Source organism: Rhinolophus sinicus, linkage group LG10 (genome assembly GCF_036562045.2).
Source record: "Rhinolophus sinicus isolate RSC01 linkage group LG10, ASM3656204v1, whole genome shotgun sequence".
Taxonomy (NCBI): Eukaryota; Metazoa; Chordata; class Mammalia; order Chiroptera; family Rhinolophidae; genus Rhinolophus; species Rhinolophus sinicus.
The window spans coordinates 19,097,302-19,123,191 of record NC_133759.1 but is presented as its reverse complement, the minus strand read 5'-3'; positions in this window follow the sequence as shown (position 1 = coordinate 19,123,191).

Sequence of the window (25,890 nt, the reverse complement as noted above, 5' to 3'; positions counted from 1 at the left end):
AATATCCTAATCCAAGTAGTAGCAGAGGCCTGATAACCCCACAATCTGGGGACCTGGGCCAGAGTCTCTGGCCTCTGCTCAGCGCTCCAAAGGAAGCCAGGATGAGTAGTAATTCCGAGACTACTAAAGATGGGGAATCAGAGACTCCTGGGAGGGGTGGATTCTACCTGGCCAAGTGGTATAAGGAGAAAGTTTCTGATTTTCTCCATAACATTAGCAGCAGCTTTCAGTGGCTTAGAGGTACATTCTCAGTAGATCAATTTATGAGGATTCATTTAGATCAAAGGCTGGAAAACGGAGCCCAAAGGGCCAAATTGAGCTCACTGCCTGTCCTCGTAAATGAAGGTTCATTGATACATAGCCACTGCCATTCCTTCGGTACTGGCTGGCTACGTCAGGGCTACAATGGGAGAGCTGAGTGGTTGTGACAAAAACTGCATGGTCAACACAGTCTAAAATGTTTATTATCTGGCTCTTTACAGAGAAAGTTTGCCAATCCCTATTTTAATACTATGCATATTAATAAAGCACTTAATACAGTATCCAGCACGTAGTAAATGCTCATAAATAATAGATGTTTTGATTTTTACTTTTAAAGCCAAATCTTGATTGCTATTGTCTTTGTTATTGGCAGTTTGATAATAGATGCTCTGGAAAGGCAATCTATCTTGTTAATTTACATGCTGTTGGTGGTACATTTTCTTATCTCTCCATTTTATCTAACAGCATGTATATATAACTTCAGCCATATGGATCTTTATGAATGTGGAGATCATGTCTAATACAACCATATGGAAATTATTTGCAACATAAAAGCACTTGAAATCAACAGATGATTTCATCTCTTATATATGCAATTATTAGGAGAGCCAAACTGTGAGACTTTTAGATGTCAGGACAAATAAATTCAGAGTTTTTTGCTTTTTTTTTTTTTTAATCATTAATACTGAATATAAAAAAGGAAGTAAAAGTGAGATTCAATTAAGGTGTAATATTAATGTTTGTCACATATGAAAATAAACAATGTGTAAAACAAAACAAAACAAAATAAGACTCATGGAGCCTATGACCTATTTTCCATTTACTTTAAGCATATGATTAAAAGCATTAAAACTAAAATGTTGTGATATAGCAGTACTAAATGTCACTCCAAATGATGTTCAGAATTTGGTGGAAAGAAATTTATTCTGGAGAATGTGGGAGATATATCTATTTAATATATTTGAATAAATTGAGTGGGAATTGGCTGTAAAATGTAATTTGAGAGTTGGTGGACTGAGTTGACACCTCCTAAAGAATACCAAAAAGTGACTTGTGAAATGAAAGGTACAACTCCATTGCAAGGAGGCTTCAGTATTGAGCTCACGTAGTGATGGAAAAGGAAATGACTAATCTGGGGAAGTCTGGTTGTGTTGTGTTCAATCCTTAGCTTCCTGGAAGGGAAGAGAAGTTCACATTTCATAAAATCTCAGCTCTTGGCCAAGGTCAAATTTGAAGCAGTCGTAGGTTATTTTCAATGCTTGTCCAGTTCCTCTTTTAGCACTTATTTACTTTCTCATGAAATTCTTCCCTTTCCCCACAATGCCAACGCTGGGATAATGGAAATATTTTATATCTGAGCTACCAATGTGGTAGCCCCTAGTCATCCATGGCTCCTGAGCACTTGACATGAGGCTAATGCAAGTGAGGAACTGAATTTTTGTTTTGTTTAGTTTTACTTAATTTCAATTCATGTTTAAATAACCTCATATGGTGAAGAGTTACCATATTGGACACCATGGATTCTAAACCAAATAGTTTTCAGGTTATATTTAGAACAAAGAAGAATGTTGGCAATTTTTTCCATAAATGACGTTGATTGATTATTGCTTGAAGATGTCTCCTAACTATATAGAAGACTTAGTGGATCTGACCAGCTACACTCTATACCTCTCACTACCTCTCATCCTGAAAAATGTGTTTATCCTGTACCCCATTTCTGAAATGTTTTTCTTTCATTGATTACCTTTAACTCAGTAAAAGGTAATCAATAAAAGGGCATAAAATGTCAAGAGACAGTGCCTTCTCTGCAAAAAAATTTATAGTCAGTTTGGTCCAAAGAAAATTTCACAAGTTTTTAAGAAAAAATAAACCATTCAGGTTAATATTGAAAAATATCACTTAGAACAAAATAAAATAAAATAAAAATATCACTTAGAAATTCTGGGAAGTCCTTATAATATACTTGCAAGAACAAATAAATTTAGCATAATTCCAATTTTGTTTATGTATATGTATAATCCTTAGGTGTTTAAATTATTGGCACAGTGAAAGTGTTATGATTTTACTAAAGTAGACAAAAGAGTTGCAGGACAAAACTGACTCTTTAATATAAGAAATTTCTAGAAAATCTGTAATGTGGAAAGTAAATTTATATAATCTGTATTTATTTACTTTTCTCAGGTAAAGACCCATCTGTCTACAGTGGTAATATATTAAAAAATTGTGTGAATTTCATCTCTGACTAAAGTAAGTTCATATCCTATAAATCTGCCACCAAAACATCATCTTTCCGATGATGTTAATTAGTTTTCTATTTTTCTGAGTTTCAATATCCTTTTTTCACAGTTTCAGTTTCCCCACCTCAAATGGAGATCAAACCCATGAGCAACCTCCCTGTGACTTAGAACTCAGGGTACGTACTGCCCACTGTCACTGGGAAATTCTGAGAGGAGAAGATGATTGTATTTTTTAAAGAATTTTAAAGAGCAGAATGTGCTGTCCACTACAGGGCATTGATTTCTATCTAGTTTTTACATTTCTATTCTACAGAGATTGCCATATTTCAACAATTGGAAAGAATTGATCCACAGTCTTCTACTCACTTCTAGCTCCATCACTGTTTCTCTTCCAGGTACCAAGTCTGACAATTAAGTTTGCAAACTTGTTGCACCGATGTTGCTAACCATTTTTTGGTAACAGAGAGATTATTCATTATGAATTTGTACCAACTGGGCAAATAGTTAACCAAGTTTAATATTTGGAAGTGCTGAGAAAGCTGTGTAAAAAAGTTAGATGACCTGAACATTTCGCCAAAAGTTCGTGGCTCTTGCATCACGACAATGCACCAGCTCACATGGCACTGTCTGTGAGGGAGTTTTTAGCCAGTAAACAAATAACTGTATTGAAACACCCTCCCTATTCACCTAATCTGCCCCCAGTGACTTCTTTCTTTACCCAAAGATAAAGGAAATATTGAAAGGAAGACATTTTGAGGACAGGACATCAAGGGTAATCCGACGACAGCTCTGATGGCCATTCCAGTAAAAGAGTTCCAAAATTGCTTTGAAGGGTGGCATCAGTGCATAGCTTCCAAGGGGAGTACTTCAAAGGTGACTGTAGTGATATTCAGCAATGATGTATGTAGTACTTTTTCTAGGATGTATTCATGAACTTAATTGTCAGACCTCGTCTATCCTACACAGAGCCATCTCAGTCTGATAGTGGAAACTGACTTATCTGGCCACTAAGCCCAGCCTAGGGAGAGAAAGAGTTGCATGCTTTTATTGAAGCATAGGCCAAGTCCTTTATAGTCCGTCTGGCTTCCACCAGACATGGCTTAATTCCAAGAGGCAGTTTCATCCAAACCATTTTGCTGCTATGTGTTGGATACCACGTTATACTTTGATTTGTCTATATTCTAAATTCTTTTCAAAGGTTTGCACTCAAAAATTTTACATATATTCTTAGGGTTAGTGAAATTAAATTAACATTTAATGTGTACACATGAAAAGGACATTTTAAATCCTTTTGGTACCCTAGGGACACTAATAGTGATAATTACAATGAAGGTAAGTTTTGATACACTTAATATTAACAGAAATAGATTTTGATAAAAGTTTCTGCATTAAGTTGATTAAAGTGACATAATAAAAGGTAGAAATACAATTAAATTGTTTTTAATTGCCATCAAAAGAAAGATGAAAGCAAAAAGTTACATACCCTGTTTCCCCAAAAATAAGACATAGCTGGGCCATCAGCTTTAATGCGTCTTTTGGACCAAAAATTAACATAAGATCCAGTCTTATGTTACTATTATATAAGACCAGGTCTTATCTAACATAATATAATATAAGACCGGGTTTTATATTAATTTTTGCTCCAAAAGCCATGTTAGAGCTGATGGTCCAGCTAGGTGTTATTTTCGGGGAAACACAGTAGGTGGAAAATAATTATGTCAAAAAAATAAAGTGCACATAATACAGCAAATTATGTGCCACCTTTTTCAATTTTTAAAATTAAAATTGTCTATTCTCACCAGCATTTGACACAGAGATCTACCCTTTGGCTTCCTACCCCTCTGTGAGGAAACTTGGAAAAACTCTATTATATTTTAGAGCCTAGAGTTCAGAAGGAGAGAAACCTCTGATATCCAAGTTAACTGCAGAGGTCAAAATATTTTACTCTTATATGAGGTGGCCCTCAGTAGCACAGATGAGATTTAACAACCAGAAAAATGTTTGTCTAATTATGAACCATAAAGGGATTTTTTGCTAATAAGAAGTGAAAAGGGGCATTGTATGGGCTGAACTATGTCCCCAAAATTCATACGTTGGAATCCTAACTCCCAGTACCTCAGAATGTGATTATATTTAGAGATAGAGCCTCTGAAAAGGTAATCAAGGTTAAATGAGGTTATGAAAGTGCCCTTGATCCAATATGACTGGTGTCCTTATAAGAAGAGATTAGGACACAAACACACACCAGAGGGAAGACCATGTGAGGACACCAAAAAAAGAAAGCCATCTACAAGCAAAGAGGCCTTAGAAGAAACCAAACCTGCCCACACTTGATGTTAGACTTCCAGCCTCCAGCACTGTGAGAAAATATATTTCTGATGTTTAAGCCACCTCCTCTGTGGGTCTTTGTTATGATAGGCCTGGCAAACTGATGTGGGAACCTTTCCAAAATCTAAACCCAGTTCCTTACTAGATTAAATCACACATAGAAGAGTGTTTAATATGTGTCCCATTTCTATAAAAAGAAGAAATGTCATGAGATCCAAGATGGTGGGGTAGATAAACACTGTGCCTGCTTCCTTCTGTGAATACATTCAAATTACAACTAAATTATAGAACAACCAACCTGGAGAATGATCTGAAGTCTGGCTGAACAGAAGTTTTATAACTAAGGATATAAAGAAGCCACATTGAGACTGGTAGGAGGGGTGGAAATGTGGAACTGGCTAACCCCAAACCTCTGTGTGGCGGTTGAGAACTGGGGGGGATATCTCAGCCAAGGAGGTGTCCTTGAGAGGACGGAGGGACACCAATCCCACACCGGCCTCCCCAGCCCAGAGTACTGATGCCGAGAAGAGCCCCCACAACATCTGGTTGTGAAAAATAGTGGGGATTCTGACCATCTGTGTGACAGAAGATAGTGGGAAACCCAGGCTTCCTCTTAAACGGCCCACGCACAGATTCTCTCGCTCTCAGTCACTCACCTTGGGCTCCAGCGGAGGGACAGTAACTCGGGGGGTGTTGGAGACATATGAGGGGCAGACTGAGTTGTCTTTCTTTGGATTGAGGGCTGCAGGACAGTCACCATTTTCCTGTGAGGTCCTCCTCCTGTGCAGCTGGGAGGTGCCCGCCATCTTTACTGAGTTGAGCCCGCCCCTACATGACCAAATCTGAATCTGATTGGTCTGGTGAGCTCCTAGTCTCTGCCCTGCTGACTCACTGGGACCCTGCCCCACTCAACTCTCCCAACGCTGGAGGCATTTTCTCCAACAGCAGCCAGCCCCACCCATGTTGCACTTTTTTTTGGAAAACTACCAGAGTCCAACAGACCCCAGACAGGTGGCAACTGGCCTTGGTGTGCTCTGAGACTTTTGCTGAGCATCTTCAGGCTCACCACTGGCAACAAACCAGAATTTACATTAACCTGGGGCCACAACTCTTCCCACTCTAGTAACTCCCTGAGACTCTGCATCACCCAACTTGTATTATGTTACTATATCACATGAGTCTTTATCATTGGCTGAAACTTAAGGGAGCTGGCAGGTGGCAGCAGGCCTCAAGGGTGTCCTGGCATTTTGAGGAGCTACCCTAGGCCCATTACTGGTGGCAGACATCTTCAGTTTGCAGCGTGGCCTCTCCCACGTGCCTCCAGGTACACCATAGGCAGCGACCAACTGTGGATCACTTTTTAGCTCTTACCAGGTAGTCCCCTTATTATACAAACGTATAACCACTATGTTGTACACCTGAAATTAATATAAAATAATATTGAATGTCAACAGTAATTGAAAAATTCAAATAGAGGGGAAAAGGTGAAGGGGAATAAGAGGCCCAAACTTCCAGGCACAAAACAAATAAGTCATGGGGATGTAATGTATAGCATGGAGAATAGAGTCAATAATATTGTAATAAAGTAGTATGGTGTCAGATGGTTGCTGGATTTATCATGGTGATCACTTCTTTAGGTATATAAATGTTGAATAACTATGGTGTAAGCCTAAAACTAATATCATATTGTATGTTAGCTATATTTTAATAAAAATCTTCAAAATAAAAAGAAAAGACACGTCATCAACTCATGATCTGACTCCTAGAGGTTTACAGGTGCTTATTTCAAGACTTTCTCACTCTACTTTTAAACACAAGATATTCCACAAGTCAGATCTGAGGTGCTTGCTCAATTTTCTACTTTTAAAATGCCTAGCAAATCAAACTGCTGAGTGATTAATCACAGATGGTGAAAAGGAGAATTAGGATAAAAGAAAAAAGCTGTCTCCTTGTGGCATTGTTATCAAGACCTCTTTCCCAGATAGGTTTACAGCAGAGGAACTACTCTGAAAAGAAGCAACTGAGGAGAACTTTAAAATGCAAGCTCTGCGAAACAATGAACCTCACTTCCCCCACTTGTGTCTTTGTCAAGCAACAGGAACACCAGAATTGCCCTCATGGAAGGGAACAATGCCCTATTTATTCTGATATCCTGTCTCCTACTGCGACTAATGCCAGGTTCTTTTGAGGAAGGGCTAAACACCACATAAGCACCCTATTGTGTACCATTTGATGTAGCATGGAGTGGGGGCACTTTGGAGAGTATGGGAAGGGTGGTCTTCTTCCTGAAGCACGTGGGATGTGTAAACAATATCCAGTCATTTGTCCCATAGTTTGGATTTCTAGGGGCCTTGGTTAGTAGGATTTCTGAACTGAAAAAAATATGCTCTAAGTGGTGACAATACACACACCACTATGTATTTTATTATTTTCAACCACCTTTTGGTTTCCCTGTGCCTTGCCTTCTTTGCTCTCCAAAATGATCACACTACCACTTTTCTAAGCTTTTTATTTTGATTTTGGGTAAATACTATGTTATGTATTCAATTTTCCACTCTTGAATGTGGAATACTAATAATTTCTAGTATACCATATTGATTAGATCCATTAAAAATGTATGATCTCTAACTTTACCTGGAACATCAATTATTCTATTTATTTCTACTTGATATTTACCTTTTTTTGCAATTGTTAAAAAAAGAAAAAAAACTATTTTCACTCTGGAATGCTTTGAAAACCCCAAATGCATACATCCTTGTATTGCCTACTACTTGCATTATTTTGTTGGAATCTAATGTTTACTCAATTATTTTTTATTACATATTTCCTATTTATTCCTGAGATTTCGAAATACCTACAATTTTAATACCAAGAATTTTTAATACCAACAATTTTAACTTCTTAACTGAGTAGTTGTATATTCTTATGAAAAGTTTAAGTCACACAGCACATTCTCATTATATCTAAGTCCCTGGTTCTGCCCAATGTTTGTAGCACTAGTGATGGTTATGCCTTCAAAGTATCCGACTTGAAATCTTTTATATGGAAAGAGCTACAAGATGATGGGATAAACACTCACATGTAACATTATTCCAAAGCAATTTTCTCTGAAAGAAATGCACTCACTGAAGTGACAATAGGATTCATATGGGAAAATGCTCCATTAGAAGCACTAGAAAGTGGGGTACATTCACAGTGCTATTCAGGATAGTCTGCCTGAAAAATTGGCAGAGGATGAAGTGCAAGAGCCTTTTCAATTGCATTTGAGTTTTTACTTATTCTGGACAATTTTATATTGTCTGGTTCTGTAAATTTGTAAAAAAAGAAATGTTATATTATTTTTTTATTTTATGAGAGTAATTTTATTAAACTCAATGCATGCATTGATTCTAAATGTATAAACTGCAAAGCAGTCTGCCCATATAACCTGAAGTCATAAGGATGCAAGCAACTTGGGGGAAATATCCTGAAAGGAAAATTATATTATATGATGAAATAAACAAGAAAAGGAAAAGACCAACAAATGAATCCTATTTAACTGAACCACCTACACTATATTCAACAGTCCTGACCCCCAGATACTTTGCAGAAATGGTGGAGTAGAGTTTCCATTTTGTGATGTAGGGGAGGAAAAATCTTTGTCCCTACACCTTCGTAGGTTTAATAGCTGGGGCCCACAAATCAAACTGATAAAAGAACTTAACAAGAACAAAAAATGTTTCAATTATATATGTATACACTAGACTTCACAAAGGAAAATGTGACTCTAGGAGGCAGCCAGATGATTGAGCTTTATATACCATGTTAGGTTAAACAAAAGAAAAGGTGTTTGGCACTCTGGACAGGGAAGGGAAGTAATGGAGAAATGAGGGAAAGGAAGGTTTGATAAATAAGGGTGTCTTGTTATGTAGATTAGAATCTCTCAGGTGATAAGAGTTGTCTTCCTTCCTGGTACAGAAACATCTCAGCAAATGGAAATTTTCTTCAGAAATATAAATTTCCTTTATAAAAGGAGAAATTTATATTTTACTTTTAGGTAGTTAGGATGAGGTAAATAGCTTTTCCTGTGTCTGCTGGCTCTCAATTGCCTTTTGCTCAAAACATTCCTTATGTCAAAGTGGCATATTTTGGGATGCCATAGTCTGGTACCCTTCAGTGACATATTACCATAAATTAATGAAAGTTAAATTCATCACTTCCCACTCTTCTTGTTCATTGGCGAATTAACAGACTTCCTTTCATCCCAGGAAAACTTCTAAATAATTTAAGAATATAATCTGCTACAAAGTCTTCTGTTTTATAACAGGAGTTGGAAAAACTTTCCTATAGAGAGCCAGATAGTAAATAGGTACAGGGCCAGGTCTAGGATAAGACAAGTGAGGCATCTAAGGCACAAAGTGTTAAAAAGTTCTTGCCTTCAGGATCATGCCAGTGCCCCTGGAATAAGTATCTATTTAGATTTTGCACCCGAGACACCTTACTCACCTCACCCTAACTCTGACTCTGAGTAAAACCGTTAAGCTTGCAGGCCAGATGGTATCTTGCAACTACCCAACTCCATGCACCATAACATTATAGACAATGCTAAATAAATGGGTGTAACTGTGTTCCAATTAAACCCTATTTGTACAAACAGGCACTGAGCCAGACTTGGCCTGGAACTATAGCTTGCCAACTCGTTTTATGGGAATAGCTAAAATGAACATAAATTTTACGTTATTTGATGTGCCCATTAAATTTCATCAGTATGCAGAAAATGTTTTATGCCAACAAATGACATCTATTAAAAACTAAGTGTCTAGAATATTTCTTGGACTTAAATAATGCTGGAAAGAAGGTTCCAGAACTGGGATTCAAAATATCACTGATTTCTTGGTTAAGACATGTATATATTTTCACACCTTTTAAAATTTCTTTTGTTTTTTTTAACTGTCACCCACCCACCTCCTAGTCCACGTCTCAAAATGCTGGTGATTCCTTAAAAGCCAAATTTAAAAATTGCTTTCTTTGTGAAACTGTCTCTCTTTGCCTCATCCCTCCAATACAAAATTGCTTACACTCCCTCTCTGATGATATAGCATTTGGTTTGAAATTCTATAGTAAAAGTCTTCAATCTGCCTTGGGATATAATTAGCTATACATGTGTCTAATCCTCACTAAACTCTAAAGGCAGGGCCCATCTTGAACTTACCTGTTTTCCTAAATACTATAGCATATTGTATTCTTGGCGGTCTTTAAATATATGTTGAAATAAAAATTGATATTTTGCATTGATTTTTTTTCTTAAGGTTTTAAAAGTACTACTCAAAAATCTCTCTCATACCACTGCACTCCAAAAAGGAGTGCCCTGAAGCCATGTGGGAAGTATGTGTGGCAGTCTCTTGGCTCTAGACCACGATAACAGCCCACACTTTATATTTTAACAAGCTGATATGCCACCCACCACTTAATTATTATACTCCTATTTTCTGATGCTCTGTAACTCAGGATAAGAATATTCGAAGAGTCCGGACATCCTCTCGGTTAGTAGAAAAAGACTAATTGTGAACGATTTTTCAAAATTATTCAACCAAATGCTATGACATCTGAGATTTTCTTCATAATAATCTCAGTGGAATAGAGGGGCAGGGGAATAGAGGGCACAGATGAAACAAGAATGGTCATTTCTTGATTATTATACTTCAGTGCCTGCACATTTCTCTCCAGTTTTGAGCATGCTTAACATTTACCAATAAAAAATAATAATAGCAATTTAGCTTAAAAGCAAACCTATTTTAAAGTCTGCCTTTTACTTTGGTAAATGTATTTTCTTTAGAGGCTAGTTCACAGGAAAATAGAACTGGAGGATAGATAAATAGGCGATAGATGATAGATAGATAGATAGACAGACAGACAGATAGATAGATAGATAGATAGATAATAGATAAAGCATTTCTCACTGGACTAATTTTTCTGACTTTCATTTGTCTTGCCCTTATTTCTTCTAGACCTTCATCCATTTTAGTGCTTATAGTCACAGCTCTGGTAGTTTTCTTACTGTCTTAGCAAAAAGCAGAGTATTGTGGCATAAGGAGGGGGGAGAAACCCTCTCACATTAATACTATCTAACTATTGTGTGCACAGTTTAGACACTGTTTGAACGGCCATGTATTAATACATTTAACCCTTCTTGTATACCAACCAATGAGTTAAGTCCTGTTTACCTTATTTTAGAGACGATATTAGTAACTTGACCAAGTACACACAATTTGCAAATGGAAGAGCTGGGACGAGAATGCATGCACCTGGCTTCAGAACTACTACTTGTAACCACTATGTCATATAACAGGAAACATTCAGCAGAATTTAGAGAATTCACCGAACAAGCCCAAGTTCCCACTCTTTAGTGCCTGACTATTTCCCAGCTTCTAACCACAATTTCCTCCTCAGATTATGGCGTTTGCACTTTTGCAACTACCTCCACGGACTACTTCTTGTCAAAGGTTTGTAGGTTCCTCTCAGTACTAGTCAGTTTTTCTGTAATAGCAAAAACTTTAAAATCTCAGCAGCTTATAACAACTAAGTTTTATTTCCTCCTCATGTTATGATTCAGCTGTGGATTGACTGCAGCCAGGCTGTAGGTCTGCTCCACGTATTTTTTCATTCAGTGACTTTGAAGGGAAGAGAAGCTCCTGTGTGTGCCATGCCAAGGTCCGGGACATAGGAGAAGATTAAGCGCTCTTATGGAAATTTTTGAGGTCTCTGAAAGTTTCTGTGTGAGCATGGATGCATCACATCCTCTCACATTCCATTCGCCAAAATGTGTCATGTGGCCAAGCCCAAACTTATTAAAGCAAGATATTTACTCTTCTCCCAGGAAGCTTAGCAAGATATATGGGGTCAGGTAGGAGTGACTGTTGTCTTATAAAGACAAGAGGAGTAAACGATTGTGAAAAGTGATTTGATCTGCCTCCTTCCTTTCAATATTGATCTATTTCTCACTATAACTTATTTAGCATGTCCTTAGATGCCATCATTGTCCATTCCCTGGTTTAAGGTTTTCTTTAATCATATAGACAAGAGCCTTCAGTGTTCTTAAATCCAACCATCCCATCTTAGAAAAAAATGGAATTTCTTGTCCAAAAGAATACCCATAACTCACAGATAAATTGCTAAAAGAACACAGGATTCCTAAAATGTCATCCAGCACTCACCATTGTTCTCCTAAGGATGATAACAGTTCATTGCCACCCAACCCTTTGGTGATCAAGGTTACTTTTGGAACAAAGAAGGAAGTATTATTTAGGATAACATGCAATATCAAAGACATAAACTCTAATACACAGTCTTGAACATCAAAGGAGTTTATTTTTCTCACATGATACAAAACACCAAAGTAGGCTGTCCTAGGCTCGTATAGTCAAGAACCCAAGCTCCTTCTAATTTTCAACTTCATCTACTTAAGCAACTTTGTACTTTATATTTTCAGGAAACCAGCTGCTTATCAGGCCACATGCTTATGTTCCATGCAGGAAGAAATGTAAAAGAACAAAGAATGAAAACATATGCAGTAGTCTGCCCTCTTTAAGTATGATAAAATAGCCTACCCAGGACTAACACCTGTGCAATTCTGCTTATATCTCATTGGTTAAAAATAGGTAACAGGGTCATCCTTATTTGCAAAGAAGTCTGGGTAAGTATCTTTATTTTTTTAAAGTTTTATCTGGAAATAATTATAGAGTCCCAATAAGTTGTAAATATCAACTTATTGGTTGAAATACCAAGAGGTCCCAGGTAACCATCATACTGCTTCCCCCAATGGTACTATCTTCCATAACTATACTACATTATCAAAACTCAAAAATTTACATTGATTGTTTATAAGTAACTAGACAAGACTTCCACCTTATTAAGATTTTACCAGTTTTTTTTTCATGAACACAGTTTTCCTTTTTTTTTTCAATAAGTTTCAGGAGTACAAAACAATGTAATAGTTAGACATTTATCATTTATATGCCTCACAAAATGATAACCCCTCTCCCCCAATCTACTACCCATCTGACATCGCATACAGCCGTTATATTTCCACTGTCTCTATTCCTAATGCTGTACTCCAGTTCTTGTGACCATATATATATATATATATATATATATATATATATATATATATAATTATATATATATGTATATATATAATTATAGTTGACATTCATTATTGTTCAGCTTCAGCTTCAGGTGTACAGTGCAATGATCAGGCATCTACCATCCTTTCCCTTATTAGAAGTGGACTCCCTAATAAGACAAGTGTCCATTGGATACCCTACAAAATCTTTACAACATTATTGATTACATTCCCCAATCTGAGTTTCGTATCCCCGTGGCAATCTTGTGGTTACCAACTGTGCTTTCTAATCTCACTTATATGTGGAATCTAAAGAAAACAATAAATGAACGAACTAATCACAAACAGCCTCAGAGATACAGAGGAAAAGTTGAGGGTTGCTAGAGCAGAGGCGGGGTGGGGATGAGGGAGAAGGTGAGGCGAATAGAAAGTTTTCATTTTTTTGTATGTCTATTACATTGTATTACCTATATAGATTCATATAACTATAGTCACAGTCAAGATACAGAGCAGTTCCATAACACAAAGGAACTCCAGGAGATAACTCTTTTTAACTACATATATTGTAGCCCTGAACAAAATCAGGGATCCTGCCAGGAAGGAAAAAGAAAAATGGGTTTGGGGTAGGTGACAAGTAATACCTGCCACAAAGGGCAGCTATTTTAAGGAGAGGGAGTTTTCCGTGATCTTGGAGGTATGAATAGATTCCATCCACCCCCATCCTTCCTCCTGACACACACACTCCTTTTGTTCTTTAGAAATCTCTCAAACAAACGCCATACAATTTGATTTATCTCATGCTGCAGGACTGTAATGACCCCATTGAGAGGTGGAATTCATGGTTTGAAGAAATAGCAAATGTATGTCTGAGTTCAATACCACTAAAACCACCCTAGAGACCAATGAAAGAACAAAGGGTTTTTGTTGTTATTGTTCTAATGAGAATAATTCCTTGACACAGGACCAAAAGGCAACAAGTATAGGGAAATGAAAAACCCAAAGGGTCTCAAATTGCATTATGTTTGACAGGGGGCTGGGAGTAAAGTTGACCTCTTCACTAGAGACCCAACCATTACGTACAGTTCAATTCCAGAATTTTCTGAATGAAACACAGCAATTTTCTTAGCATGGGACCTGAGGAACATTCCTTCTTCTTGTCTAACATGAAAATTCTTAAACTGCCAATAATGAGAAGTGAATATGAAGAAACCTATAGAAAATATGCATATTCAGGGTGGAAAAAAAAATATCTTCCAGGAAGCAAAAATCTATCTGATAAAATAGGATTATTTATTAGAGTGATCTTTGCTTGAATTCACTCTGTCAAAACAAGAGCAAGCTTGATCTGATGATGTGTTTGGTGATGAATAAAGTCAATTGTATGATATTCTAATGACTTACATAAAGTTTGTGCTCCCTACAACTATTAGCTATTGAGGAGTTCACTGCAATCACTGCTAATATAATTAGCAACCAGCTGCTCAGGCCCTGGAGAAAATGATGCCAGCCTACGTAATGAAATAGCTATAGGGAAGGCAGTTCACCCTCCTGGGTACATCCTTTTAAAATTATGATTTTTTTCACAATTTTTGAGGTAGTCTTTGGCGTGATGGTGGTTAAGATGGATGATATAGGACAACAGAGTAAGCAGTTTGAAACTAAGTGTCAATCTATTTAATTTTGGATTCAAACTTCAGTGGTCAAGCTACGAAATAGCCAGCAAGAGTAATCAGAGGGTGAGACCATAATGTATAATACCAGCTCCCCCAAGACTATGATGCAGGCATCATTCCATTCTTCCCCCAGCTCCCCTTGGCCCCCGTTCTGTGACCTGCTCTCAATAGCCAAGAGTAGGTGATGCATTTTTTAATGTACTTATTTTCCTTCATGTTATAGGTTAGTGTCTGATCTCAAAAGATAATAAAGACCAGAGAAGGCCATAGAAATAATAATGCCTTCTCAAGTTAGGCACCAAACAAGTAACAGACATAAGTGAAGCAGATCCGTGTATATAATAAGGAGTAGTGGGGACTGCGCCAAAGAGTAACATGAACACCACACCCAAACATATTTCAATATACAATAAAAAGACAACAAACAAAGAAAACAAGAACAAACAATGGTGTGCTCACTGGATAGTGTGAGTTAGAAACTTAATCTGGAATTCTCCACTATGAGATTTCGACCAAGTCAAAGATAAATATTAGACCAGTTGTGTTCTTTCAAAACTCCCACTCTTCCTTTATTGCCTAGCTGAAATCCAATTTTATGCCTTTCTCATGGTCTCTTCCATCTATAGGCATTTTTGCAGGGGGTTCAAGCTTCATATTTTATTATCAGTCTCTAACACAGGTGATTCACTTTTCAGCTGACCTACAAAGTCTGGATATTGGCACACTTATTAGTCTTGAATTTGGATACTGAGCTATGGTCTCTGATAGCATCAAATAGCTTCATGTAAGTAACAGATATCTAAGCCCATAATTGCCAAGTTATAAGGGCCTGAATTCTCTTGGCACAGTTCACAGAACAGAAAATAGAGATAGCCAAATCTTAAAACCAAGATATTCTGTATATGTTTTATAGTATAAAATTGATACTAAGTATAGTATAACGTTGATACTAAGAAAATATTAAATGATTATTAGCTCCCTGGTTTCTGTGCTCAAAAGTCCCCAAAATATAAATTTTTCCTAAAAGTATTTAAACTATGTTTCATTCAACAATGCTTGTGAGACTAAAGAAGGGATGTGTTTATATGCAGTGATGTAGTACTATATGTCTCAGGTTGGACCACAGGATATGATAGATTACAAATGACAGCAAATTCTTTACCCTTTTCTTACTGGGATGTGGTGTGTAATCCCTTTCCCCTTGAATCTGTATTGATCTCTATGGTTGCTTGAAAAATAGAATTCAGTGGAAGTTACATTCTGGAACTTCTAGGGCTAAGTCTTACAATGTCTTGCAGCTTCTACCTGGGTCTTTTGGAATACCCACTCTGGGAAAGTTGAGCCACCATGTGAGAACTCCGATTGCAGAGAGGCTGCCAGTTTGGATGGGTCACGCGTAGGCACCTGCATGACTGTCCCAGATTTCCAGTCATCCCTCCCATCATGTAGACATGTGAATAAAGCTATCTTGGGCCCCCCAGATCAACCCAGTCCATCCACCAGCTGAGTGCCACTGAGTGAGCCCAGACAATGACTTAAGGAGCAGAAAAATTGTCTATATGAACCCTACCAAATTCCTGACCTATATAATTGTGAGACATAATAAATGGTTGCTTTTTAAAGTCACCAACTTTGGGGATAATTTTTTCTGAGGACTAGGTAACCAGAGCCCTGAAAGATATATGCCATGGTGCACTATTGTAATTTACAAGAAATGTATATTTAGTCATTCAGACGGCCAAAATATGTTTCTTATAGATTTGTCTTCATCCATTGTTCCTGGCTTAGAGCTCCCCAAACACTTGAAATTTCCTGAGTAATAATGAGAGCATCTTTTGTTATAATATTTTCTCTCATCCTCAGTTTCTGAAAGCCTTCAAAGCTATAAAGGTGTGTTTTGTTATATATAACAAGACCCTTTCCACCACAACCAGGTTTATGTTAATGAGGTGACTTTTGGAAAGCACCTAAGGTGGGAGGTTGGTTGCCAGGAGAGCCAACCACGAATGGAGGATTGGAACTTTCAGTCCCACCTTTTGGTTTCTGGGATGGGGAGAGGAGGCTGGAGGTTAAATCATTTACCAATGGCCAGTGATTTAATCAGCCAGGCTTATGTACTGAAGCCTCCACAAAAACCCATAAGGACAGAGAGTTCCCAGGTTTAGTAAATACATGGAGATTCTGGGAGAGTGGTGGACTGGGAGAGAGCAGGCCAGCAGGGTTCCTTCCACATACCTTGCCCTATACATCTCTTCTGTCTGGCTATTCCTGAGTTCTTTCCTTTTATAAGAAGACGGTGATCTCATAAGTAAAATGTTTCTCTGAGTTCTGTGAGCTGCTTTAGCAAAACAATTGAACTCAAGGAGGAGGGTCATGGGAACCTCTGATCAATCGGTCTGTCAGAAGCATAGATGACAATCTGGACTTGTGTTGGCGTCTGAAAGGGAAGGCAGTCTTATAGGACTAAGCCCTGAACCTGTGGGATCTAACACTTTTTATCTCTGGATAGATGGTGAGTTGAATTGTAGGATACCCAGCTCTTGTCCAAAATCTGCTTGGTGTGGGAAGCCCTCCTCACCCACATTGCAACTGGGTGTGGAATATTTTACAGAGTTTAATTCAAAGCCCCAAGTAGGATAATAACAAACATTTACATGGTATTTATTATCTGCCTGGAATTGGAATGCATGCACGTCTCACAAAACTCTATGAACTACGTACAAAAGGGTTATGTGACTTGTCCATGGTCACTCAGCTAATGGGCAGTGAGGCTAGGATTCGAAGCCAGGCAGCCTGGCTTCAGAGTTTGTGCTCTTAGCACTTACACGAAAATCACAACACTTTTTGTAGGAAGTTAGATTCTATATATTCAAACTAAGCAAGGGTTATCCTAATGTGCTCCATAAATTGCTTTTAGGTGGCTATTTAGGCAGACTCTTCTCTGCTTCACTTTGGGCTGTGTTGGTGAGCTCCACGAACGATCACACACTCTGATGTGATGCCGCAGTCAAACATTGAGGGATGTCACATCACAGAGCCTGGTTACATTACACCATACTTTACTTATAAGGATCCTCAGAAGAAAAATAAAATCCTTCCTGACATTAGGATCAGGAATAGTTACCATTGTTCTGAACAATTGGTTGGCTTTGAATAACTATTACTTGGTATAAAAACAAATATACGCATGGCCCTGCTACAGAGCATCTCAGGTTATGCATTTTTCTATCTTTCCCTCTCCAGGCTCTATTTGTTTCCTAATCTTTACTCCCTTTTAGAGACCGTCCTATTTTTTTTTTTTTTTTTTTTTTTTTTTTATTCAATGGGCCTGTAATTTGTGAGTACTTATAAGGTTTCTTTTTTTCTAAACACATTTTAGAGTAAGACAAAGTAGATGTCCATCAATTAATAAAATGATGATTAAGAAGATAGTTTTGAGGGCCTGTGCACGTTAGATTTTAACTTTGGGTAATCTGACTTTGAATTCGAAGTGTGTTTGTGTGTACAAATTATACTATAGCTCACCCAGTTAGAAATTCTTGAATATTACTTAAAACAAACAAACAAACAAAAACCACGAGTTCCTGGGTAAATAGTCCACTAAGAGAAGATGGCTCAGAGAAGAAAGAGGTTTGTGGCAGAAAACATCAGTTAGAATGATTTCAGATGAAAGACAAAAATATTAAACAATAAAAAGACCTAAAATCAAGGATGTTAATTTTTATATAACAAGAAGTCTGGAGGTGGCCCCTTCCAGGGTTAGTTCATCAGCTCTGCCATGACAATGTGGAGAAGTAGGGTCTGATATTTTCGTGGATTCTGCCCTGGGTTGTAAGGTGGGTGCTGCCACTGATGACATCACTTTCTCATGTGACTGCTTCCAAAGGCAGGAGGCAGGGGGCAGCCAGGATGGCAAGACAGCTCTCCCTAGATCCCCTTTTCTTTTATTGTGGAGGAAAAATCCTTCTTAGAATGACTGCAGAAGATTTCCTCTTATTTCTTCTTGATTAAAAACTAAGTGGCATGCCATTTTTGGTTACAAGGGAATCTGGGAAGTGCAACATTGACTTTTCATTCTTCCTAGTGGAAAGTGGGAACATAAAAACGGGGCTGGGAAAGGTTGCTAAGCCGCCAAATACGGCCGTCTGCCACAAGAATTTCATTAAAAACACTGAAGATACAAAATATTTAATAATGGGGATGGCCAAGTCAATAACCAATCAGAGGACAGAGGCCTGGAACAGCTGGTTGGACTGTAATGGGAGGCTTCCACTTACATGGTAGTCTTAACTCGCTACAAGTACCCCAAACGTTAGCAAAACTCTCACAAGTATGGTCATGTCAACTTTGTAGTTCTTCCCAGAAAGGAGCTAGAAGAGCTTTTGTTTAATCAAGCGTTGTGGAGAGAGGTGTGCTAGTTCTCAGCAGTCCGTGGAGCATAACTCCTGGGTTACCTCTTAAGGTTGAAGGACAGGTCAAGTCCGCAGGTCCTAGAAAAACCACCTGCCTTTGTGAGAGCAGCTCTGGATTTGTTCTCTTTCTTTACTGAGTTTAAAAAGCATTTAGCTGCTAGCAAAATGTCTGATAAACATGGGTAATTTGTTGCAGCTGTAGTGTAGGGTTTCCTAAAATGTGATCTGTATCAGAATCCCCTAGGCATACTAGTCTAAAATTCAGTTTCCTGGATCCTATTCCAGACCCATAAATTCGATATTCTGATTCATTGATTTGGGGTAGATCCCAAGTATTTTAAGCAAGATCTAAATTTGGAAACCCACCGAGATTCCCTATAACTAATATTGTCTTTACAAGATACCTATTTCAATAATTAGAGATGTGAGTAAATGTTAAGTTACAAGGATGATTATTTTTAACGGTTGTCTTTAATGGTGATATTTTTTTTCTTCCCTAAATTCTTGTATTTGATATTTGGCCTTGAAATTCTCGTATAGATTCTGAAATTACATTCCTGGTTTCTCTTGGCTTGTGTTTGTGTATGCAAAGTGAAAAGTGAAATATTCATTGAAAGTGTTATATATAAATCATTTATTGGCCCTGCCAGGAATGCTTTGTTCCTTTCATCAATGAAGCAATATTTTAGAATAATTGTTGTAAATCACTAGAGCAGGTTCCCCCACCCCCACCCCCAGGAGTTAAATAAAAACAGGCGAGCACAGACAAATGCAAGAAGTACTACTTTGTAAGCGGTTGAAATTCAGGTACTCTTTTATTAGGTCACAGCAGTATGAGACAGATTAAATTTCAAGCATGGAGACTTTAAATATTGTTCCTGTGATTGCAAAGCATCCACAGGCATTCCTTTGCACTAATAATTACCCTCTCTGTTAATGCAATTGTTGCTAAAAATCAAATGGAAAGGTTCTAAGGAAATTACAGTTTCTTTTTGTTTATCACAACACTAGAGAATAAACTGTAGATTAATTAAATGCTCTTGCTTCAATTTCTATGTGGTATTGATTTTCAATTCAGAGTTAAAGCTTATCCTCTCACACTAAAAAGCCTGTTTATAAGATCATTTTTAATCCTCTTCTGAAAAGGTTTAATTTATAATTGAGTATGCTCTCTCCTCGACTTTAATTGTTCACAACAAACAATGCAAATGAAAATGTCCTTTATGGCATGGAAAATTGGGGATGAGAGAATTCTCACACCCTGGCTTTCAATATGTTCTTATAATTTCTCCAGAAATGGTATTATATTTGAATAAGTGCCCTCTCCCATTACAATGGAAACATAGAACAAAAGAATGAGAGCACAGGTTTCTGTCCCAGAGGCAAGCCCACCAGGACCCAACACGATTATAAAGAGCAACAGTTTTGATTAATGACTAAAATGAATAATAATTCTGTTCAGGCTTTATTTCCCCTGCCTTTGCCTTCTCCTGGTCCCCTGCTTCCCTTTCTTTCTTCTTAATTTCAATAACTTCTCATCTCTCGTTAATCTTTGATAGTCCTTTGTAGAGTTTCTTTAAAATAATATTTTGTGTATTTTAGAAAAATACCAAGGCAATAAGAGAAGAAGAAGTGAAATGGGCAGTGAGTTGCAGTAAATTGCAAGTTTAAAAAACAAGTGTCTCTAATAATTTACTGCTCATACCAATTAAGCTTAAATGTTAGCGTGAGAGTACACACACACACACACACACACACAAACACACAATCTATAAAAAGCAAACGGTAAAGATATTTCCTACTTAATTTACACTTTCAAAAGGGATATGACCTTGCTTTCCACCATAAAAATGAAGAGGCATATTAGCAAGAAAAGATTCTGGACCTTCATTTTGTCTGGCTAGTTTGGGAGTTTCCGTTTCTTTCATTTTCATTTCTATTTTTATTTAAATTTTAATAGAAAAAGTCAACCCGATTTCAAAAGGACCTCAAAGCCATGCTGTCGAATGGTGACCACTGATAAAAGGTAATCTCCTTTTCTTGCAGCCTGGTGGTTGAAATCTGGATGGATTAAACAGATTGGGACCCAACCAACGACACAGTCCTTGATTTATGAACATCCAAGCTGTGAGCCTGGCATCAGACCAGAAACCATGTTTTGGATGTCCTACCCAGGAAAGACTGCCAAGCCTCTTCTTTTCCAGCAAGGTAGATTCACTAAGGAAACCCAAGCCTCAGAACGCTCCCAAAGTCTGAAGACCAGAAACTTGCTTGCACTTATTCATTGTTTGGCCCACACAGGCATCAAATAGTTTTGATTCACAACCAACATTTAAAGAGGAGAGATTTAACATAGAAAAGCAAGATAACTGATCTTTTTAGAAAAATGAAAATATCTGCTCACCCTGAGGCTGCATATGGCAGTGACGGGCAAGACTGAAGTAGATGCTGTCCCCTGTGGACAGAATGTGGGTGCCCCCATCTTCACAGCCTCTACTCCTGCCTCTTGCCCCTGCCCTGCCCTCGCCACTGTTACTGCCTGCCAGGCCTCTGCACCCCGCAGAGCACAAGTCTGCACTTTTCCAGACAAGGAGACCTTTATATATCTTATGATGTGCTGACCACACTAAGTCGAGTACCCATCTGTCACCGTGTAAAGTTATCCCACCATTATTGACTATATTCCCCTTCACCTTTTTCACCCATCCTGCCCCCACCCTCCCCTCTGGTAACCGTCAGTGCATTTGTTATTTCTGAGTCTGTGTTTGTTTTATTTATTTGTTTTGATTTTTTTTTTTAATTTAACTATGTTGTACACTTAAAACTAATATAAGATTGTGACCAACTATATACTTTGATAAAAAATAAAAGTAAAATAAAACACCTAGTCATCTCTATGCAAATGGAAGTGGAGATTTGCTCTTTCCTCAATACCAGTAATCACTGAATACAAATCACTGAATCACAACTTTAGAGAGAGAGAGAGAAGGGTTGAAGGCCTTGACTGAAGTTGCAAGTTGACCGTTGAAGTCAGCTTATCCCTCAGTGAGGTAAAGATGCGCAGAACACAGAATCAAGCTCCTCTGTGTTAAGGTGATATGGTGTCACCCAGACACAAGTGAGTAAGAACCCCCGAGTGTAGAATGTGTGGGCAGAATTCCTTGCCTGGTTATGCTTCTGCTTTCTCCCAATAAACTTAGGGTCTCATACCAGAGATGAGAGGTTTACTATTACTGCTATTAACTACTTTTAAACCTCACTGGAAGGGCCAGGCCCAATTCTCAGAGTCTGATAAGACATCATTTAGCTCTACCATCAAAGATTGCCCAAGAGAAGTGGCATGCCAAGGCTGGGCCTGGGAATGGCTGGCCCCACTGCCATCAATAAGGCAGATGTAGTGCTTGTAGACAATGCTAAAACAATAATAAAACTGACTAAAAGTTGGCCTACTTTTTATCAATACCATGCATTAGCAAATCTAAATAATACCAGTGATATAGATTCCTCTCTAAAAAATATGTTAAGTTCTAAACAATTGCTATAAATACAATTAAATTTTAAAAATACATATATGGAAGCAGAAAATTAGTATATTTTATTATTTTTACATGAGACTCAGAGAATCCTCAGTTAGATAGCTGACCCAGAACACCTAGACCCAACTATATGAATTCACGTTGTGAGTAAGTTTGTAACAGTTTGAAATCCTTTGAGGTGGCTTCAGGCTAAGTTCCTGTTCTAACCCCTGCTGTACTACATATTCCAGTGTTTAAACAAACAGTAGCTTGGACATAAACAGTGATGGCACAGTGATTGCAAAGACAAGAAACAGAACTTGAGTGACTAATTCTGTCATTGCACGGTGTTTTAATTTGTGTTTATAATTCTTCCACTGCAGAGACATTTATTTGAAGCCCCTATAATCAATCACCCTATCTTAAACAAATATATGGGTAGTTGCTTTTGGGTGGATTTGTTGTAAAATGGAATTTTTATAATCTCTGCCAAATTTATCCTTACGCTTAAGATTTTTCATAACTATTTTCATATATGTTGCTTTGTGACAAGAAACTTTTTGAAATTCCGTGTAATAAAGCTTGTTCTTTGATGAATTGTGAATCAAACAGATTGAAAAATATAGCTATATTCTTTTTTTCAGGAATGTCTGAAGAAGATTCATTTTGATGATTTTGATGAAGTCATTGACAAATTGGCGGAAATTAAACTTAAACACAAACTGTTGTCATTTATTACTACAAGTGAACAATACGATGGTATGCATTTTCCCCTTTCTTCAAAAAAATGCATTAATGTAATCACAAAACATTAATCTATTATTCTGCTTCTTTTCTGACCGTTATTATTATGAATCCTTTTACTTTAGGATTATTATTGAAAATAATTCTATCTAATAAAGAAGGCAATGTTAAAATGATAAGCTCTGGATGACAATTATGCTAGATGTTTCACATTGGGAAGTATCGTGTTCCACCTTGACCCTAAAGATCCCCAGGATTTATCAGATGTAGGTAGCATGTTTTCACCAGGCCTGCAATGTGGACTGAATTTAATGCCAGCTTATTATCCACAGTAGAATTCTTTGCACTGAAATTTTCCCAGAGGTCTCACTCCTGGAGAGTTTGAGAGGAATTCACTACTCAGTTGACCTCATAGGACTTTGCCCAGAAATAAATATGTCATTAAATGTTTACATGACCATCCCCCCAGTAAACATGAGCTCCTATAACATAGGGAATGTGCATTAATTGTATTATTTCTACTACATTTCAGGTACCTAATTCACTCCATTAGATGGATGGATGGATGGATGGATGGATAGCTAGTGTTCTCACTGAGAACACCCCTTTGTGAATATATGAGATTTATATTTCTATTAAATTAAACAGATACCTTTAAAAGGAGTTATATTTTTTAAACACGTACATTAACCCTAATATTATTGCTATCACTTTGAAAACCACATCTCACTTATGCTAAGTGTCAGAAAGTCTGACCTATTCTTGGGAAATTCTTAAATAGCCAATAGTTAATCAATGATATCATGGCAGCCTAGCATATATACAGGTTCCCAGACTTCAGCTTCATTACATAGCACTTTATATTTTTACCTAAACTATTTTATATTTTTGTTATTTATTTATGTGATTATTTAGTATATGTTTTTCTTCAACCCTACCCACTTTTTTAACTTAAACACAGATTTTAACCCCATTGTAAGAAATAATATCCACAAATATTTGAGTTTTATGTACCTGTTACATTATTTTTCTAATGCACACGAAAATAAATGCATAAACATGAAATATATCACCTCCATTTTAGAACTATCTAAGTATATACCATGGGAAAATACCTTGGCATACACTTAGAATATACTTAGAACTCTTAAGTATATACCACGGGGATCACTGGCACAGTAGGATGAACATAGGCTTTGGCATAAGATGAATGATTGCTTAAGTTAGAACTTTGCCATTTCCAAGGTGACTTAACCTTTTTAAAAGTGAATACTTTGTATAAATACAGAGATAAGAAAACTGACCTCAGGAAATTTTGAAGATTAAGTGAGATAACATATGCAAGTCACCTCATAGGAGCCTGCCATAGATTATTTAGATGTTCAACCAAAGCTGCTAAAATGATATTGATGTTTTACCTTCCAAACTCTATTCCTTCTTTCTCCATTTCTCACTACCTCTAAAAATCTGTTGCCCACTCTTACTCTAATATAGCCTCCCAGAACCAAAGTGGCCCAATTTTGTGTAAGACAAACATCCTTCATAGTAATTGCATTACATAAAAATAAATATGAACAACATTAAAATACATATGGACAACTGTTAGGGAGCGAGAGTACAGAATCTAGAATTATTTTCCCGGCCCTGCTTCCATTGGTATTCTGCCATCTCAGAAACGCCACATGTGCTCTCTGTGCCGTGGCCTCTTTATCTAATAAAATTAAGGGAGTAAATTATTTTCCCATTTAAGCATTAGCTTAAATTTTTAATTTTAAATTAAACAGTGATGAAATGTTTGCTATTTAATACAGCCTCCCTTTGCTTTCTTGTTTTTTCTCTCTCAACTTTTCTTATTCTTATTGTGTATGTGGTGCAAAGTTCCCTGTGAAAGTGAAAAGACCTTCTACTGGGGTTTCAAGAAAGGGTTTTTCAAGTTCAAACAAGTTTTAACTTCAGGTCTCTTGACCCTTCTCCTATTGAACCCTCAACTGAGGCCCTTATCGGGGTGTTCTAATCTCCCCACCCTCTTTCACCCAGGTGGCACCAAGTTGCTTTTATTTATTCTTATCTTGCTGGAGGACTTGCACTCTCAGAGAGAAAGTAGGTTAGAAACAAGAGCAGAAATCAATAGCTGGAATCTGAACAGTAGAGAGGAATTTTAGTTTACTTTTTTTTTTTTTTTTTTTCCCAAAGAGAGAAAAGTGCTTAGAGTTTTGATTGCATGGTAAAGGCCTCCAAAGCATTTAATTAAGATGTCTGAGGCAGATAATAACAAATGTGAGGGACTGGACTCCTCCAGTGATCATCCTACAGACAGCCTGGAAACAAACAAGCACCAAAGCAAGAATATATGTTTCTCCTTCTGCCCCTTCTTCCTGTGGACTCAGCAGGCTGGCCACACATGTGCCCTCAGAGTTCAGCCTCATTGTGGTTAGAAGAGCAAAGACTCTGGCTTAAAGCAGACCTGAGTTCAAATGCTAGATCTACCGGTTTCCATGGCAGGACTAAAAGTTGCTTAAGTTCCCCGCCCCTCAGTTTCCATCTATCAAAATCCGGATTATGCGGGATTTTGTGGAAACCGATGGAGACACTGTCACATGCCACTCCAGAATTTAATGA